General features: G+C 43.1%; 1 protein-coding gene across 4 annotated transcripts in view; it reads left to right on the top strand.

Annotated features, from left to right (window-relative positions):
- The first annotated feature begins 696 nt into the window (after positions 1–696).
- Coro1c (coronin 1C) overlaps positions 697–18172 on the top strand; it is an 88141-nt gene continuing 70665 nt past the window's right edge. Inside the window, exons 1-2 of one of the 4 annotated variants that reach the window (XM_087198350.1) lie at positions 715–834; positions 5639–5714. The gene's annotated coding sequence lies outside the window, so the exon portion shown is untranslated. Of the gene's footprint in view, positions 835–5638; positions 5715–18172 lie in introns of all 4 variants that reach the window. The other 3 variants (XM_087198348.1, XM_004843629.4, XM_087198349.1) reach the window with 3 other exon arrangements.

Genomic DNA, 18172 nt, shown 5'->3' with positions numbered 1-18172 from the left:
GACCAGGGATGGTAGGAGGGCTGGAGCGCTGGGAGTCCCCAGAGGTGTCGGTGGGTGGGTGTGAGGGGAGCCGGGCCAAGCTCCGGACGCCAGAGGCAGGGATTCGAGAATGGGTGGGTGGGGGTTAAGCCTTTGGACGGGGGGAGTGGGCGGGGCCGGAGGTGCGGCAAATAGGATTGCGGCCCTTGGGCTTCTGGAAATCAGGGCGGGGTTTTAGGGCGCCAGTTCTGAAGCAGTAGGAGGGGAGCCGGGCTAAGGGAACCAGGAGACTGCCTTCAGGGCTCCGATGGACAGTGGGCGGGGCTTGAGGTGTTCGGGGAAATCTTGGAGGAGCCCGAGATCTTGGCCCTGTAGAGCCAAGCAGGCCAGTGGGCGGAGCTCTAGGAACCCTGTTTCAAATTCTAAAATGTGCTGGGCGTGGCTCAGGCGCCCCTGGGCGTGGCTCAGGCGCCCCTGGGCGTGGCCCCAGCTACTCAAATCACTGGAGAGCCGGGCTTGCGCTCGGACCCGCCTTCCTCTGAGGCTTCTTGCAGGCCTCGGCGCGACCAGAGGCGACGCTAGGGAGGAGGAGGCGTGAAAGGCTGAGAGGGAAGCGGGCTTGCCCTCCCGGAAGTGGGCGTGGAGTACCGCGACTCCACCGCCCTGGTTGGGCGCGGCGCGGCGCGGGGGCGGAGCCTACGCGCGGCGGCAGGGGCGGTGGCGGCTGCCGCGCCCCTCCCCCGCGCGGCGTCCAGTGCCAGGCAGGAGGCGGCAGCGGTTGGAGGCTTTGCTGATCCTTGCAGCGCGGACCTGGGCAGCGGCGGTAGCGGCAGCGCCTCAAGCACCTCGGCCCTGGTGAGCGGCGCGCGCCTGGTGGGGCAGCTCGGGAGCGAGCCGGGCGGGCGGACCTGTTCTCTCAGCATGTGCGGTCGCCGGATGACAGGAGCCGGCGGGGCGAGGGGCAGGTCGGGGTGGAGGGCAAGGGCTGGGGTGGGTGCGCGGGCGCGGGTCCTGGGCGCTGTGCAAGGGCTTCGGGCTCGGGGCTGCTGCCGGAGGCTCAGGGTCTCGGGGAAAGGGCTGGGCACAGGCCAGTCGGCCTGGGGAGCGTGAGGCGGGATCCCCACAGGGAGGCTTCTAGGGGTCGGACCCCTCCTGGCCCGAAGAGCCGTCCGCCGTGTGGGGACGCAGCTGCCCCGGCCTTTCAGGGGTCGGGGACCCGCCTCCAGTGGGGTGAGGTGCTGGGTGGGGAGGGGCTTCTCGAGGAGCTGCTAGGGCGCAGGGCCTGGGGGCGGGGCTTGGCCGCCCTAGGGAGCGAGTGGGTGGGGGGTGGGCTGAGGCCGGCTCTCGTGGGGCCGGGGCGAGCTAGGCCCTGTGTGGGAGGGCAGGGGCCGCCGCCTGGCCTAGTGTAGCCTGGCCTTAGGTGCGAGTCCTCTCCGGACTGCGAAGATCGGGGTTGGGGGCCAGGCGGGGGGGGGGGCACGGCTCAAGCTGGAGTGATGTGGGTGGGTGAGCTTGGGAAGAGGCTGAGCCCGGCGAATGGGGGTGGTGGTGGCGGCGAGGGGTTGGAAGAGGAAGGACCCAGCAGAAACGCTGCGGGGTCTGGGGCGTTCGAATGAACTGGATGATTCAGAGAGGTGCTTTCCTGATAGCGGGACAGCTAGCGAGGGGTGCAGTGAAAAGGACCGAGGTGCAGGTGGGGCTCCGCTGCGTCGAAATGACTGAGGATGAGATCAGACATTGAGGGTGGAAATGCGGGAACCTCGCTCTGCCGCCTGTCCCCACAGGCGCACCCAACAGCAGCTGCCGGTCTCTCAAGCGACTTGAACGTGTAGGGGGAAGTAGTAGGCGTGAGGAGAGCCCAGAAGAAAGGGGCTTCCTCTTGGAGGGAGGCGCTGGCCCTGCCGTCCTTTTTTGGGAGTGTTCAAAGGGTTTTGATCGCTGGAAAAGGAAATGTAGGCTTTTCGGCTTCATGGTTTAGAATCACATCCTATATTTGGCCTTAATGTAGGCTGCCCTTGTTTTGTGGTGTCTAAAGTGCTTGCTCTACATGTTGCAACGTGGGATTCCGAGTGAGAGGCAAATTGCAAGTTGTTCATCTCTCCCGGGATAGCAAAGTACAAAGGCTTTTCCCTTCTATAAGGATTTAGAAGGAATCCAATCGCGTGTTTATAAACTGGTACCGGGTGGCGCATATATTTACTTATGGAAATAGTTATCACAAAATATTAAGCTCTCGTTACAGCCTTGCTAGCTGGGATTACATCCTAAAACAGTGCACTTATAGGACTCTTAGTCACTCTATATAAATAGGCATCTCATTGTCTATCCGGCAGAACTCTGTCCTTACACCAGGGCCTGCTAGAATAGACAGAAAGAAACATGATTAAGTGTAAGCACTTGCTTTGTATCGTCTGTTCAATTGTGAAGGCAAATAGGTACAGTATCTGTGTAATATAAATTCACTTAATGCAGTCCCTATAAAGATGAAGAAGTGATTAAACTATATTGGACTTCATTCTATATATTTCAGAAAATTGATTTAAGAAAACTTTTTTGGGGGGTAGGGCTTGGAGGTTTGGTTCATAGTCATAATGTTTGGAGAGCAAGCCTAATATTAAGCGTTAGATCTTAGAGAGTTCATAAATAAATAGGGGGAAAGAGTAAAAAAACCCTGGAGAATTGTGTTGTGTATTAGGCCTGGAAGTGTGGTGTCTTGTGGTAGATGATGACAGTCATGTGTACTGAGGATTGAACAAAGATTTGGTGTAAATATGGTCAAGTACACACCTTTTTGGCAAAAACCAGAAAGTTGCTTCTTGTAGTTTTGATTACTTGTGGATGGTACATTAAAACCTGATGATTTCTTTTTTTTTTTTGTACTGGGAATTGAACTCAGGGCCTCGTACTTGCCAAGCAAACACTGTGCTGCTGAGCTACATACTGGCCCAAACCTGATGAATTTTAACAGACACATATTGCATACAATATAGAATTTTTCACGATTATTACTTTGCAAATTGTGCTAATCAACATTTATACCCAGGTCTAATTTGAAATTAGGTTCAGAGTTGATGAATAGCATTTTCTAAATACTTAGGTTTTTTACTTTGTTGTAAGTTTTATGTCTAACACATCTGTCACTTCTGGGATCTACTCCAACCATGAGGAGAGTCACTCTAATGTCTCTGAGATGGAATGTTCAAAATGATAAATTATCAGTTCTAATTATGTAAGTGGGAATGTGGAAGATTGATTTCTTCATGATGGCAGAATATTCCTTTCTTAATATTTTTATTTGTCACAACTTACTTTAGGAACAGATACTATTAATTGGACTATTTCACCTTTGACCTCTTTTTTTCAGGGCTAGAGTAATAATAAATATGAATGTCACTTTCACATTCAGGGTACAAATCCACGTGATAAAACCTCTTAGGCTTATTTTCCATTTAATGAATTCCCTGTGTTAGCCTGTCCTTGAGTCATGAAAACTTTTCTGGTACTTGGGAGTGTATCTTTTTAACCTTAAATTGCCTTTTTTATATTAAAACATGGAATTCTTCATGAATATTTCACTGTGACCTAGTACCTAGAATGTTAAGTAATAGAATCTCTCTGGGTTTTCATTGTCCTAGTTCAGATCTTTTAAAGTGAGTGAACAAGATTCTATTGTATACTCCTTTCTTAGCACTCACTTAGTATTTCCATAATGTATAATGGAATCTTTTTGTTTATAGCAGTTTTATTGACATATAATTCATATGCCATACAATTCACTCGTTTATTTTTATTTTTTTGTGGAACTGAGGATTGAGCCCAGGGCCTTTGCACTGAACTACACCTCCAGCCTTTTTAAAATTTGAGACAGAGTTTTGCTAAGTTGTCCAGGCTGGGCTCAAACTTTTTTTTTTTGGTACTGGGGATTGAACTCAAGTCCTTGCACTTGTGCAGCAGGCAGGGAAACCACTGAGCTAAATCCCTGGCCTGGGCTCAAAGTTTTGATCCTTCTGCCTCAGCAGAAGCACTCCTCCTGGAGTGCTGGGATTACAGGTATGTGTCACCATCCCTTACACTTCACTCGTTAAAGCCTACAGTACAGTGGTTTTTAGTGTATTTGCAGAGTTGTACAGCCATTAATCACCATAATCAATTTTAGCACATTTCATCACCCTAAGAAACACTGTTCCTGTTATCAATCTCATGTCTCCTTTCTCCCTTCTCAGTTCTAGCATCCACTAATCTACCTTCTTAGCTTTGCCTATTGTGGACATGTCTTGTAAATAAAATCATGCAATATGTGATCTTTTATGTAGCTTTTATTTAGCTTGTTCTCAAGGTTTATGTATGTTATAATATGTATAGTACTTCATTATATTTATGATTGAGTAATATCCCATTGTATGGACATACCCTATTTTGTTTATTCATTTATCAGTTGATGGGGACTTGGGTGTTTTCCTTGTTTGGCTCTTATGAATAATACTGCTATGCACATTTGTGTACAAGTTGCTGCATGAACATATGTTTTCATTTTTCTTGAGTATTTACTAAGAGTGGAATTGCTGGATCATATGGTAACTCAATGTTTAACCATAGAGAAACTACCAGACTGTTTTCCAAAGCAGCTGCACTGTTTTAGATTTTTACAGACAGTATTTGAAAGTTCCCATTTCTCCACATTTTCACCAGCACTGGTTATTCTCTGTCTTTTGATTCTGGCCATCCTAGTGAGTATAAATTGGTAATCATTGTTGTTTTGGCTTAATGTTTTCCTGATGGCTAGAGATACCTAATGTTATTTCATATGATTGGTGCTGGTATTTATATGTCTTATTTGGAGAAATGTCTTTTCAGATGCTTTGCTTATTTTTTAATGGATTGCATTTTTATTGCTGAGTCATTTATATTCTAGATACAAGTACTTTTGAGATATATGATTTATAAAATAAAAGCCAAATGTGAAAAGTTTAGGGAAAGATTTGAGTTAATTTATTTTTAGATGTGCTATAGATTGAAAAGGGTTCATCAGTCAATTGCCTTTTCAGTTCTTCTGGCCTTCCCATTGCCTTTAGAATAAAGTTCAACCTTCTTACTTTGATTGTGGATCAAGGTGGTTTCTGCTATCAGCAGCTATCCCTTTTACTATTTCCCTTCCTGTGTCTTCATCTCCAAGGCCACTCCTTGAACCATGCCAACTTTCAAATCTTGTGATGCATTTATTAGTGTACACTCCTCTTGCCCTCTGGGATCCAGGTCATGAGGTTTTCCGCCTGGAAAACTTCCTTGTCCACACAGGCAGACATTGTTCCTGCCTGCCCTCAGGAAACATAGATTCATCGTTACTGTTTGCTGCAAGGAACTGGGCCTGAATGAAAGCTGACTTCCCAGAGAAGGGAAGGTGTCAGAGAGATTCACATGGGAGGCAGACTGAGATTCTGTTGTTCGCAGTTTGGTCATCTGTGCCTACTGGGTATTTGCTGAGCAAAGGATCATTTATTGAAGCTCACTGGGAAGATTCTCTTCTTTTCTTTTGTGCGTGTGTGTGTGTGTGTGTGTGTGTGTGTGTGTATGTGTGTGTGTGGTACTGGGGATTGAATCCTGGGCCTTCTCACTGAGTTACATTTCCAGCCTTATTTTATTTTTTTTGTTTTTGAGACAGGGTCTTGCTAAGTTGCCTAGGCTGGGCTTAAACTTGCCATCTCCTGACTCAGCCTCCCAAAGTGCTGGGAGTACAGGTATGTGCCACCGTTTCTCTGATTATCAACATCTTTATTACCTGTATTAAAATAACATGAAGAAGAAGCATGATTCCTTTCTGTGTTTCTGCCATCCAAGCCTACCTCTTATCAAAAGAGTTCTCAAATGTAAAACTGATTGTTTGAAACATTTTCCTGAGGGCAAAACATTCTTGTCCAGGTTCTTTCCCACTAGTGAACAAAAATTACTGGCTTAGAGCCTTCTCCGTAGGGCGGATGCCAGGGAACACGTTTAGTTTGGTACAGTTTAGCCACACCAAATGCATATAGGCCAGCCCTCCTGAGTGTTGGGATTACAGGCGTTAGCCACCACACTTGGCTTACTTATGTACATTTCTAATACTTCAAAATATTTTGTAAGAGCTGGGGATGGTAGCACCTGTAATCTTGGCACTTGGGAAGCTGAGGCAGGAGGATCATGAGTTCGATGCCAGCCTGAGCTACCTAGTTAGACTTGTTTCAAAACACAAACAAAACGAAACAAAAATCCAGAGGAACCATTTGGTCAATTTAGAGTGCGTTTTCTTCTTTTGTATTCATTAAAGAGGCAGGATAGTAAAGTAGAAAGAATAGTTCAAATTTCTTGTCTAATTAGTGAGCTATGGATATGTTATGTAGTGTCTTTTCCTGTGAGTTTTGTATTTAGCAGAACTGGGGCCCTGAAGGTATAGGAGGCCTTCAGAGACAGAGTGGGTTTCACTCTTGGCTCCACTTTTTTTGAGACAGGGTCTCACTATGTAGCCCAGGCTGGCCTCCAACTCATGGCGATCCTCCTGCCTCAGCCTCTTGAATTCTGGGATTATGGGGGTGTGCCACCACGCATGGTTTTGGCTCCACTTCCTAACTGGTTGTGACTTTGCCATTCGCTCGCCCCTGAGCCTCACTTTCCTCTTCTGTAGTATGGAGATGCTAATAACTACTCTGCAGGGACTTTGCCATTATTAAATGAGGAAAAGTATGCAAAATGCCAAGTACAGTGTTCCTGGAGCTAAGGTGTCTGTTAATGGGCGGGATTGTGGGAAATCAAATAGAGTAAATTTAACAGATTTTATTTCTGATGTTAAGCTGTAAACGTATGGATTCCGACTTTCATCTAAAGATTTTAGACTTTGAATCAAAGTTGAATTACTGAAGAGGGTGAAAAAAGGTCCAATTTTAGCAGGAGAAGGTGGTGGTAAAAATGAAACAGTATTTTTATATTTAGCAGAATTGGAAATGCCTACTCAAACAAACTTCCCTTATTTAGGCCTTATTGAGTATTCATTCTGTCTGCCTGTCTCTTCATTTTAAGGAAAAAGGTTTAGTTTCTGGCAAAAGAGTCATCCTTCCCGAGTTTGGAAGGAGATTGCAGAAGAGTCTTAATAGTCTTCTGGTTATAGTGTATAAGGTGTCGCATTCTGTGTGGCAAAAGAGCCTCTGTAGTTTCATGGGATGTTAAATTGGGCCTGTTATTTGAATCTTACATTAATAACAAAATAGTCCATCCTGTTTGCTGCACGGATGAGAAATTAAAAGTAATGGAAAAGTCAGAGTGAGAGAAACTAGAATATAAATAGGAGCAGGAGAGCCTATATATTGTATTGACTGAAGGCAGCAATTTCGTAATGCATTTTTTTAAACCTTTGGCCATGTAATTATCTACTTAAAAATATGTACTGTACTCCTAGCACTGTACTTTAAGAAAACATGAAGCTAGGTATGGTGGTATATGCCTGTACTCCTGGCACTTGAGGCAGGAGAATCACGAGCTTGAGGCCAGCTTGGGCTACATACTGAGTTTAAGGCCAGCCTGAACTATATGGAAAAACATGGTCTCAAAAATCAAAACAAAGCAAAACAAACGAAGGATCATATTCAACACTGGTATCTCACCACCTTTAAAAGACTACCAGTGATGGGAAACCTTTTAGAGCTTTCGATGCTATAAACAGCCCACCGTGGCACATAGGTGCGCTGTCACAGAACTGCATATCCTTTTGGGAGATTTAAGAGACTGTTTCTCAGGTCCAGAGGTCCTCATTCTTAGGTTGATGAGGTTCAGCTGTAGACCTTTATGAGTACAGCTGCCTGGGCCTGAGCTCCCCAGTGACTGATCCCAGCCAGAGAAGCCAGCACAGCCCTGGTCTCCTGGCTGACAGGTGAGGAGGTCGGTGGTCACAGGAGCTTAAGGCACTCGCCCTAGATCAGAAACCTAACCGTTCCATCCTTTTTGCCCAGTGCCCTCCACTTCATACTATGTAGTGTACATTATTTTTCAAGTTGGTAGGATGGATTTAATAGTACAATCGGATTTTAAAATTTACCCAGTCATAGCTTTCCACTTTTTAGTGTTTAACCCAGTACAGCAGTTCCATTCTCTTGACCTTCCACCATGGTCTTTTAACAGGACACAAACTGAGAATATTTACGGGGTTTAGTTAATACCTATGCTTATTCCCACACATTCAGGTTGTCCTTATATTAAACTGGGAAGATTGGTCCAGGTTTTAGATGCATTTTTGGAAAACTTGAAAAATAAATCTTAAGGAAGATTTTGATAGAAAAAAAGATTTTGATAGACTTGATTTTTTTTTTTTTTTTTTTTTTTTGAGACAGGGTCTCGCTGTGTAGTTCAGGCTGACCTTGAACTCACTGTGTAGCTCAGGCTGGCCTCAACTTTGTGGCAATTCTCCTGCCTCAGCCTCCTAAGTGCTGGGGTTACAGGTGTGTGCCACTACTCTCAGTTTTGATTTTGTAGTTTAACATAAAGTTCCTTGACAGTAATTTATTAACCATTTTTTATTTCCTTGGACTATTTTTTTTTTTTCTGGTATTGAGGATTGAACCCAGGGCCTTCTCACTGAGTTACATCCTCATCCCTTTTTATTTTTTTAAATTTTGAAACAGGGTCTTGCTAAATTGATAAGTTGCCCTGGCTGGGCTGGAACTTGTGATCTGCCTGAGCCTCCCAGAGTGCTGGGATTATCAAACCCGACTATTTCCTTATTTACAATCTGGCCATTAGTAAGTGGTGGCCATGAGGATTTGTCTTGAGTGTTTCAAAGACCAGTTAATATTGCAAAGGTGCCCTTATACTGTGTTGTAGTAGAAAAATCTTCACCAGTAGGCCATCTGTTCATGAAAACGCTAAATTTGAACAAGAATAATACAAGTCCAGGAATGGAAGTACACACATTCTAATAAGCATAATGAAATCATTTGGGATTAGCAGAAGTTGATCATTGCTTTACAGTGTGGTCATTTTGGCTCTGGGTAAGCAAGACAGAGTCTGGCCACAGGAGGGTTTGGTAAGAGCCTTTCTCGCTCCATGGTCTCCTTAGCTGCCAACAGCTGCCAAGGGCTTCATCCTGGATGCACAAGACTGAAGCCTTTGGGCTGTTTTTCCGCTCTTGACATTGTAGAGGCCCTTGACAGAATTCACAAGCACCTCCTCCTTATGACAAATGTTTAATCATTTGCTTACTTCACATGAAAGATACTTGAATTCCTTTTTATAATGGTCAAGCATTCTATTCTAGTTAAAGATTCTAATTCCTTTCATTCTTAGGAACTTAAAGAATCGAGACTGATTTATTAATGTAAAAGCTCACTTGTGGGCCTCATGGTGACTAAGGAACATATGTGCACTTGCATTGTCATCCCCATTAAGCAGAGAGATTTATTAGGCGACTAGTTACCTTACAAGCAAGGTGCTGAATCAATCACATGGTTAGTAGTATCTTTAGCTTAACATTGTCTTCCTAGTTCTGCAAGGGATGGCCACAGCTCTTTGGGGGTGATACTTAATAGGATATGTGCTGTCTGTATTAGAAACAGAGGAACCATCCTTTAGGCTGTCTCATCTCTGCCACTGCTGCTTTACAGTGTTAATGCAGGAGAAAGTAAGTTAGAAGTCTTTTTTTTTTAACCCCAAGACTGCCAGTTTAATCTTACTAAGTAGTATAGAGATGCCTTGACTGCACTGGCCTGAGCTACATTGTCACGTGTGACTAATGATATATCTATGAAGGATAGCTGTGACTCATGGGGTCCTCTGAAAGTCAGGGTTTGAGAGCTCTTGTGAGTTTTTGTTTTGGAGGCAGTGTGTACATTTCGTTCCCAACTTGGGACTGAGTTGTGTTCCAGAGACTAGCTCAGTTATTTGGAACTCAGATGGTATTTTTTGTATAGATTCAGCATTATAAGTGGTGAATAAGTTCACAGCCTAGATTGAAAGAATCTGTTTAATTCATAGCGCAGTTTTAAAAACTGTTCATGGTGACAGTGGAATTTTGGATCATGGGAGGTGAGAATCATGTGGAAAAAAAGGAGCCACACTTTCACACTTTAACCCCCCAAGTGCCTCTCTGTGGGCTGTGTGGCACCCAGGGGCCTCTTGCTAGAGCAGTCCTCCAGATCTGCACTGCTCCTGGAAGTTCTTTATCTTCTTTTATCTCTCTTACTTTGAAGCTCCTACTCTACTGCTTGCTGACAGACATTTATTTATTTATCTATCTATCTATCTATCTATCTATCTATCTATCTATTTATTTATTTATTTATACCTTGCCAGAAGGGCCTTTATTTATGCTTCAGGATCCTCACTGCCCCCTTTGCCTGTCTCCTGTGCACACTTCTCCTTTACCTCCCCTCTCCTGAGGGTATGGATCCTAAAAGCTCTGTTTCCTCCATGTTTCCAATCCTTCCCAGCCGCAGGGGAGGTGACATCATGAAAGAAGCCAAGCAACTGACCAGGACCAACCCGTACTCCTGAGGTCTCCCTGGGCACTGTCCCCTGCCCTTAGAGCCCTCGCAGTGGTCCAGCAGGCCCTCTTTCTCCCCGGAGCTGAGCTCACAGATGGGACAATAGTAGATCTTTTGCCTCCAGTGGGTCTGCTGGTGGCGGGCCAGCCTGGAGGAGGAGCTGAAGGCCTGGCCACAGTGGAAGCAGCAGAGCAGCTACTCCCTGCGCTGCAGCTCCTGGTGCCTGGAGAGGTAGGCCCTCCTGCTGAAAGTCACGGGACAGTGTGGGCAAGAGAAGACCTTGTGTCTTGAGGGCTTCACTGGCGCTGACTTTTAAATATAGTAGCAGCCAAGCAATGACTCAAATGCATTTCTACTAGTTATTACTAGACTACCAGCTATTCAGTATTAGGATGACTATGGGTTTTGTATTGTCTCACTCATTTCTTTTAACCCTTTTAGAGGTACGGTGTTAATTTTTTAAAAGGAAATTTCTTAGTAATAAACATTGTCTCAGAAATGTTTGCCTTCAGTCAGTGTAACAAGGTGTCAAAGGGAAAGTTGAATGATGGCCTGTGGGGTTAGGCTGGGCCATGCGAAGATAGCCCTGATACGTGGAATCAGGAAGGAGCCCTGCTTGCTCTTGACAGGTTCTTCAGGTTACCTACTTAAGAGTGAATGTGCTAAAGTTTTTTTTCAAAATATGCATGATCCTTTGTGCGCACATGTGTTCGTGTGTGTGTGTGTGTGTGTGTGTGTGTGTGTGTCTGTGGTATTGGGGATTAAACCTAGGGGTTCCTGCATGTTAGGTTGCCTCTGCACTGGACTACACCCCAGCATTTTTATTTATTTTGAGATAGGTTCTCACTAAATTGTCCAGGTTGGCCTTGAACTTCGTACCCTCCCACCTCAACCTCCCAGCAGCTAGGATTATAAATGTGAATCACCACACTTGGCTGATCCTGTTTTTCTTTTTCTTTCTTTTCATTTGGGAATCCAATTCATTTGGGACAGGCAAAGTGACTTGGTTTTTTGTTTTTGATATGAGGAATGAAACTTGGGACCTTGTGCTTGTGAGGCAGGGGGTGGAACCACTGAGCTAAATTCCCCAAAGTGACTGGTTTTTGTGATCTTTGGGAAGTGGATCAAGGCAGGGTAGTGACTGTAAGTTGGAACAGCTTGTGTTCAGAGCCAAGGCCCAATTTTTACATTTCTTTACAAACACTTACCAAAAAGCCATTTATTTTGTCAAACAATGGAAAATAATCCACCTCTCCTCTCCTTTTTGTTATGCCCCCTATGAAGCACATGGACTACCAGGTATCCACAAGCTCTTCTGATTTGGACATTTTAGGACACTAAGTGTAATAAGCATTAGAGTTTGATTTTTCTGGTCCAACTAAAAATTCTTTTTTCTTTTTAAGAGTAGGAAAAATGTATTGGGAGAAAAAAAGCTTCTGCCTAAGAGAGACAGAAGGGGATCCGGGAAGTGGGTTGCCTGCTCACCCAACTTTTCAAAGATGTTTTATATGGCAAAGCCATGTAGTGAGGCGGGTACAAAGTGGGACAAAACTATAAGACTCAATGGAAATTTACAAGGTGGGCATGAGGTGGGACAAAACCATTTCCAACCAGTAAGATTACAAGTACAGTCACCCAGGTAATACTGATTAAATTGGGATCAAATGGGAAAGCAGGTCACATACTAGGAACTTCCTGTTTAGAATATCAATCACTGCTATCTATCTGTAGGGGAAGTAGTGCCTCTTCTTTTTATAATGCTAACCAGTGAATGTGCCTCAGTTGTTCTCCATGTTGGTTCCTTGTTGTGTTGGCTCCTGGAGGGCTGATCCTGTCTAACTGCACACAAGATATCTAGTTAACTTACCTATCTGCAGTATTCCCCCCTCTGAAGAAGTACCCCTAGCTACTGTGAGGGGCAAAGGACAAAGTCCAGTCTGGCTACTTTCAGCTGAAGAGGGTCATAGTTGTGATCAGCAGTCAGAGTTACTCTCCAGAGGGTCTAGCTAAAGGCCCTCTATAGGTGCCAGGCATTGTCATCTTGGTAGCCATATAGCTTTGAGTCTGGAGGAGACAGAGCCAAAGAAACAGTTAATACATGAACCAAATTATAAGGTCAGCAGGGTTGCTGTGAATATAGCCAGCAAGTGTTTCCATTGGGAGGAAGTAGTAATAGGCCTCCCACAAAGAAGATAAAAAGGTCCAGGGGACTTCAGAATCCAACATAGAAGTCATATTGCGTGGTTTATGACCTGTTTACAAGGTCGATCTGGTGGATCCCAGTAAAAGAAGTCTAGAAGATTTGTCATTGGTTCCATTTGTATAACTGCTTGGAGTTTGGCACCCTCTAGGCAAGAATAAACAAAACTTTTAAGAGATTAGAGCATGAAAAATCTAAGCATGAGCATACTAGAATGGAAGGGCAGGTTGGGGAGAAAGTCACACTTTGAAATCGTAAAAACAAAAAAACCCCCCAAAAACAAAAGACAAAACAAAAAGAAATTGAAAAAGTGATTGTAACCTGCTCACTCTCAGATTCTTTTATTGATGAGGTTTTCTATAAGTCTGATACTTTGTCATAAGTCTCTAGTTTCAGCTGTAAGAAGATAAGAGACAATTTGAAGAACAAATTTCACTAAGAAATATAAAACTCTAGCTGAGCTCTTATAGATCTTACCATAGTTTTTTTTCTAATGATCCATAATCATGGTCAGCTACTCATAGAGCTGGTAGCTGCCAGAAGGGGTCAGTGCCTAGAGCCTCTTTTTACATCTACCTTTATTACTATGGCATTATTTTATACCTCTTTTGGTTATTCTTTTCTGCTGGGTGTTTAAGACCAAATTAAAGTGAGACCTGCATCAATCAGTATGAACCTCTTGCTATCTATCAAGGTCAGTTAAGTCTCCTCAGGTATTACTTTGGAACCATGCATAGAGCCTCTCAGCTCCTCTGTCAGTGTCAGCTGTCAGGATGGATCATGGCCTAGCTTGACCATGTTGCTTTCAGTGAAAGGGTGGGAGATTTTTCCCTCTTGGTAACCCTCCTTTGGTACACGGTGCATTTGTCCTCTGGTGCCCAGCAATCTCCCTGCTCAGGAGGTTGAGTGACTTACCAAAGATGTAGGATCCTGTAGGAAGGGTTCCTTTGTGTCCTGAATCTTTGTTGATCTTGAGGGGCCAGGGCCAAAATATTGGCTGTCCTTTTAGCCCAGTTACCTTTCTAGTTTTGGTCTCCAAACTTTAGTTGTTGAATACCCAGAAGAGAAGATCAGTGACATAAGTATTTTAGTAGGAGCAGTGAGCTTAACTAGTATAATAGTTAAGACATCAAGCACTTTTGAAGTATAAAGCACAGTTAGAGGGCTGTTATTTTTTACCAACCATGGTTGTTTTAGTAGTTGAATCCCTGTAGAATGTTAACAGACAACAGTTATGTAATATAAAGAAACTTAAGATCAAGAGCCACACATAGTATTTTAGCATGACAATCATGACATTGTCTTTGTAACACTTACATGTCATCTTAGTACAGAATAGTCTTTCTGTCAAACACCTTCATCTGATCACAAGACATTAAGTGACATAAAGAAAACTCTTTATTTGTTATCCTTTAGTAGGATGCCATCTAAAGAGAACATACGTATTGGCCTATAAATGTATCTTAGCAGCTCGTAATGTCTAGCTCCTAATTTTAGTGTGACATTATTTCACCTGTTTGTTGACTGAGCATCCCTAAGTGTGGTGACGTATATAACACATCACATATGTTTTTAAGATAAGTATTATTTGACTGGTTATCTCATGCTGGCTTGACATATGCCTCTTAGCACAAGTAGCTAGAGTGTAAGAGAAAGGCAGATACCTGAGTCAAAAAAGCTCATTACCATAAACAGTATCTTAGAAGACCTGTACACCCACAAGGCATGAATGATATTTAGTACACCATGAAATAACAATGAATATCAGTTACATGAAACCCCTTGTCATTTAATTTTGTTTTGTATCAAGAACATTTTAAATAAAACCTTACTGTTTTTTCACAGAAAACTTAGCCCATGACCAGTGTATACCTATCACGATATATTTAGCAGTGTATTTCCCACAAGGCTATGGAAGTTATTGGGGTCCCCTTTGTGAACAAAGGCTGGAATTTTTTCCAGGCAGCCACTCCTTTATTTACCAAGGGGAGTCTTGTCCATAGTTTTCCTAAGCCCAAGAGTCTTTAATTATCTTAAATTTTTAGATGACTTGTGAGAGCCAGATCATAACATTTAACACATTATTTTGACCAATGAAAGATTCTCAAGTTATACATAGACAACAGTATGTACTCTGTTTGTAAAACCAGTTGACATTTGGATCATCTGGCAACCTGGGGGAACCATGTCTTTAATTACATTTAGCTATAAGCCAACTTGAGTTACAGGCAAACATCTTAAAAAATCCAAAATGCCAAAAGAAAAAAAGCTCAAACAAAACAGCTGTACATGTTGTAACAAATTGAACAGACAGACTGACACACACATAAGATTGTTTGTAAACCAGAGTGCACTCAGATGTATTTGGCCACGGTGAATTATAATACCTTATAATTTTTAGGTTTATAACTATAAATAAGACTAGTCAGAACTTTGTAGATTAATTAACAGAGATCTCTTGTAATAAGAATCAGAAGAAATATCTTCTACACCTTTGAAAGCAAAGACCATTTTAAGATGGGCCCTAAGCTGACAGTTTATCTGACTGGAATACCCAGCTATACAGGCTTCTCATTGTTGCTTTGATAACCGTAGTTGTTCGATAGCTCCATGTAGTCGTTCCCTTTAAAGGGACAGAGTGTTAAAGGTAATTTTAACTATCTCCAGTGGGGATCTGCTCAGGCCAGATTGGCATGTAGAAGAGACTAGGTGATACTTTTTGGAGCTAAGTATGAATTTCAAACAGTGAGGGAAGAAGGCCTGCCAAGGCTCCAACCTGCTGTGCTGCAGATGTCTACCTATGAGTTTTCCCCATTTTGAAAAGAAAGGGAAAGAAGGTATCCCTGTCTATCCCTCTTGTTCTGTGTCCAATCTAAGGTGCCCCTTAGACTTTATCTCATCCAGTGCCAGTGGCGGCTGACTAGAGGTACAAGGAAGTGGCCAGAGCCAGGTTAGCTGTTCTTACATTCTCTAATTTTGCCTGAGGGCTGAAGACAGATAAATCTGAACTAAAACTTACATTTATCTTTTGAGAGTTTCAGGATTAAACCTAGACCAGTTTTCTATATGGCCCAGTGATAAATGAAGGATTCCAGGGAGGGGAAGCTCAACATTCTGGAAGCTTTGTCTTGAAATCCAGTAGCAACAGAAAAGAGAAGTACCTTGAATCAAACTGCGTTATTTCTCAGGAGCAGGGCAGTGGAGAAGGGACAGAAGAGTGCCTTTAAGTATGGCACAAGAACTAAATCTTAACCATCTCAGGTGTAGAAGGACAATTAAGATCAGGAGCTTTTCCAGAGTGGTTCTGCAATCCTTAGCAAAACATGCCTCCAGAGACAAAAGCTATGTTTGACTCCCTCTGCATTGCCAAGCAGAAAATCAGACCAATAAGCGAAGAACCCAAATGGCTGCGGTTTGCATCTTGAAAGAGAATGAAAGTGTTCTAACATATTGTTTAAGGCTTACCCTTTTAATGAATTACTCTGAATTTATAATATCTAATTTATGATTGAAATATCCTACAGGGTGTTGAGCAGCTCCCTGATGTTGTAGAAACGCTTCCAGAGCCATGTCTCACCTTTTATTAACATACAAACTGAAATGGTGTCCTGTAGTTAGGCACTTAGTAGTGCTTGTTTGAACTTCTAGAGTGCAGTCTGGGAATGAGGTTCCCAGGTGCCTGTCTCTTGGGTTTTTCTATAAGCTGATAGAGGGGTCTCACAATCTCACTATATCCTGCTATCTGAAGGCCACAAAAGCCTGTAATTTCCAGGAATCTCCTTAGCTGTTTTAAGAGTCTTGGGCTGTGGAAAGGAAAGAATCAGTTTAATTCTTTCTTTCTCCAGTCTTTGGGTTCCCTTAGATATAATAAGGCCTAAATATTTTACCTCAAGGCTGCAAAGTTGTGCCTTAGAACTAGAAATATTATAACTCCTGTCAGAAAATTCAGCAGAGCAGATGCCTTGGCTAGAAAGCTCTTCTGAGGGGGCATATAATACCATCTACATATTGCAAGACTGTGACTTGGGAAACACTATAGTATTCCTTTTATCAAATCAGGATGTAGGGATGTCCTATTTTTCCTGATAAAGAGTTGACAATTTAAAATAATTGAAGGACTTAGCTGTCATGTTTCTTAGACCTTCAAGAATACATGCCTGAAAATGTCTTCTATTTAATCTCCTATCTGATTGGCAGGCCAGTGGGGTTCTTATATAGGCACTGCTTGTGTTCTAGTAGAAACCAGTTGTGGGGGCCAGGGATTTAGCTCAATGGTTTCGCTGCCTGCTGTGCAAGCGCAAGGACCCGAGTTCGATCCCTGGTACCAAAAAAACCCAAAAAACAAACAAACAAAAATTTGTATTAAGAAACCACTTGTGCCCCTGGCTGCCTGTCTTTTGAGCTTCCGAAATTAAAATATCTGTCTCTATATGTAGTACAGCTTGTAATACTACTTGTCTCTCATTAGAGACCAATGGTTGATTTAAGAGCAACATTAAATGTTTTTAATCTAGTCCATAGGTCTGAGTAAGTCCTCTAAAGACCTCAATGTACATAGCAGGGTCATCTGAAAACTTTTTTAGGTTTCATTTAATGTCTTAGATCACTGAGAGAAAAAGACACCTGAACACAGGTAGTCCCATATTTGCCATTTACTTCCTGCAAGAGATGTTGTCTTTGAGGGACCTGAACAACTTAGCTAAGGATGGATATAGCCTTATAAAGATTAATTATGGCTGGCCTAGAAATTCCACCCTCAGCACCTGGTGGTCAGGGCTTAAAGTTGTCTTGGAAACTTTGTTCTGAGTTTCTGAAGGGCGAGGAGTAGCTTCAAGCCTCAGGCTTAGAGGTACTGAATGTCTTAAAGGTGAAATGTCTCTCATTTTTCTATGTCCCACATTTACATTTGAACACAGGAATTACTTCTTAGGGTAGAGAAAATCTCAACATAAGATGATTTTGACCATTTTCTCTCTTTTGCAGTGTGATTCCAATTGTGAGATAGCATCATAGTACTTTCCTCTGTGTACTTGGCTTTAGGAGATAGGCATAGAGCAATACTAAATTGCTCCTTAATATATTCCAAAGGAGTAAGAGATTCAGATATGGAGTTCCTAATCTGATACAAGAGAAACAAAGATGGTGACCCATAAGTCTGCTTGATCCCTCTACCCCCTAGGGCGTCCCCCAAGGTTTATACCACTCCTGGGTAGGTAGCTGCGGTCTGGAGAGAGAACCTGAAAATAAAACCGGACTGGACTATCTACCCTTTACCAGCGCGATCTTATCTTCCCAGGTAACTCACATCCTTACTCCAGTAGGTACTCTCAAAGCACAAGTTACGGTTGACTTCAGCCATAACAGTCATGTTTGGAGAAGGAAGTATTGCTAGCAAACCAGGAGATTTAAACCACTGCTGTCTATCTAGTTCCTTGAAAGAGAGGGGAAAATAAGTCAACAGTCAAATTAGGGCAATTTTCCTGCAAAAGAGGTC

The sequence above is a fragment of the Heterocephalus glaber genome, unplaced genomic scaffold (assembly GCF_053883595.1).
Source record: "Heterocephalus glaber isolate CG9 unplaced genomic scaffold, H.glaber_assembly_v1.0 deba00001687, whole genome shotgun sequence".
Classification (NCBI taxonomy): Eukaryota; Metazoa; Chordata; class Mammalia; order Rodentia; family Bathyergidae; genus Heterocephalus; species Heterocephalus glaber.
The sequence above is the reverse complement of the archived record's forward strand: the minus strand, read 5'-3'. Positions and strand labels throughout refer to the sequence as shown.